Here is a 1,682-nt window from a genome sequence, read left to right as displayed (position 1 = left end):
TTTTGAGACAGAATCTTGCTTTGTCACCAGGCTGGAATGCAATGGCGCGATCTCGGCTCACTGCAAGCTCTGCCTCCCGGGTTCAAATGATTCTCCTGCCTCAGCCTGCTGAACAGCTGGGACTACAGACATGTGCCACCACACCCAGATAATTTTTGTATTCTTAGTAGAGATGGGATTTCACCATGTTGGCCAAGCTGGTCTCAATCTCTTGACCTCATGATCCGCCCACCTCAGCCTCCCAAAGTGCTCAGATTACAGGCGTGAGTCACCACGCCTGGCCTATTTTCTTTTTTTTTTACAGAGTCTCACTCTGTCACCCAGACTGGAGTACAGTGGTGTCATCTCAGCTCACCGCGACCTCCACCTTCAGGGTTCAAGCCATTATCCTGCCTCAGCCTTCCGAGTAGCTGGGACTGCAGGCGCCTGCCACCACGCCCAGCTAATTTTTATATTTTTAGTAAAGATGGGGTTTTACCATGTTGGACAGGCTGATCTCAAACTCCTGACCTCAAATGATCCCCCCTTCCTTGGCCTCCCACAGTTCTGAGATTATAGGCATGAGCCACTGAGCTTGGCCAACATCATATTTTCACAGTTCCTCTTTGTTGGAAGAAATGTGACCTATGTGATTCCCTGTTGATACAGTTCAGGTGACATGTTGTCTGACTATGGAAAAGACCCCAGGCTGAAAGGGAAGGCTTTCTCATCTACCTGAGATCTATATGGAGCTTAAAGGAGAGTGGATAAGATTAATGACCTGAGCTGAAAGAGAATTTGGAGCCTGGATGGGTCTCCATTCTGTGTGGCACCTTGATGGAAAATAATATCCATGCATTTCTTGCACTGAGTCTTTCTTCAATGAACTCTCTCCCAGTTGTCCATGAAAAGAAACTCAGTATTTGCAGTGCCAATGATATAGAGTGGCTTGGAGAGAGATTCAGAGATTAGGGGCAGGGTGGGTAGGATGGCTGGGACCAGACTGACAACACTGTATCCTTCCTTCTTCCCCAATATCCCTGCACCATCTTCAGGTTTGAAGTTAAAACCCATGATCACCCCATTGAGGTAGATGGATGGGCTTTAGATGCCCCCCAAGCTTTGAGTGGGACACCATTCTGAATTTTTTTTCTCAATTTTTTTTTACGTCTCTTTCTCACTGGAGATCTGAAAATGCATTAGAGATGTTGAGTCTTATCAAATAAAAAGCATGAGATGTCATGGCCAGTAAAGTCTTTGGGTGATTTTTCCTCCCTCCCTGGATATAGAAACCATTCAACTCGATTCAGTCTCTAGCATTTGTTGGGCACCTACCACATGCCAGGCCCCATGCCCCAGCCTTGGCACTTACTATCTCCTAACAGGATGTGAGAAAGAAAGGATAGTGTGATGATTAAGAGCTCAGAGCCCACACTCAGTGGCTCACGCCTGTGATCCCAGCACTTTGGGAGGCTAGGGTGGGAGGATTGCTTGAGCCCAAACCAGCATGGGAAACATGGCAAAACCCTGTCTCTACCAAAAAATACAAAAATTATACAGACGTGGTGGTGCACACCTGTAGTCCCAGCTGCTTGGGAGGCTGAGGTAGGAGGGATCACTTGAGCTTGGGAGGCTGAGGCTGCAGTAAGCCATGACCATGTCATTGCCCTCTGGCCTGAGTGACAGAGCAAGAGCATATCCCT

This window comes from Cebus imitator, unplaced genomic scaffold (genome assembly GCF_001604975.1).
Source record: "Cebus imitator isolate Cc_AM_T3 unplaced genomic scaffold, Cebus_imitator-1.0 Scaffold87, whole genome shotgun sequence".
Lineage (NCBI taxonomy): Eukaryota > Metazoa > Chordata > Mammalia > Primates > Cebidae > Cebus > Cebus imitator.
This window is presented reverse-complemented; position numbering follows the sequence as displayed.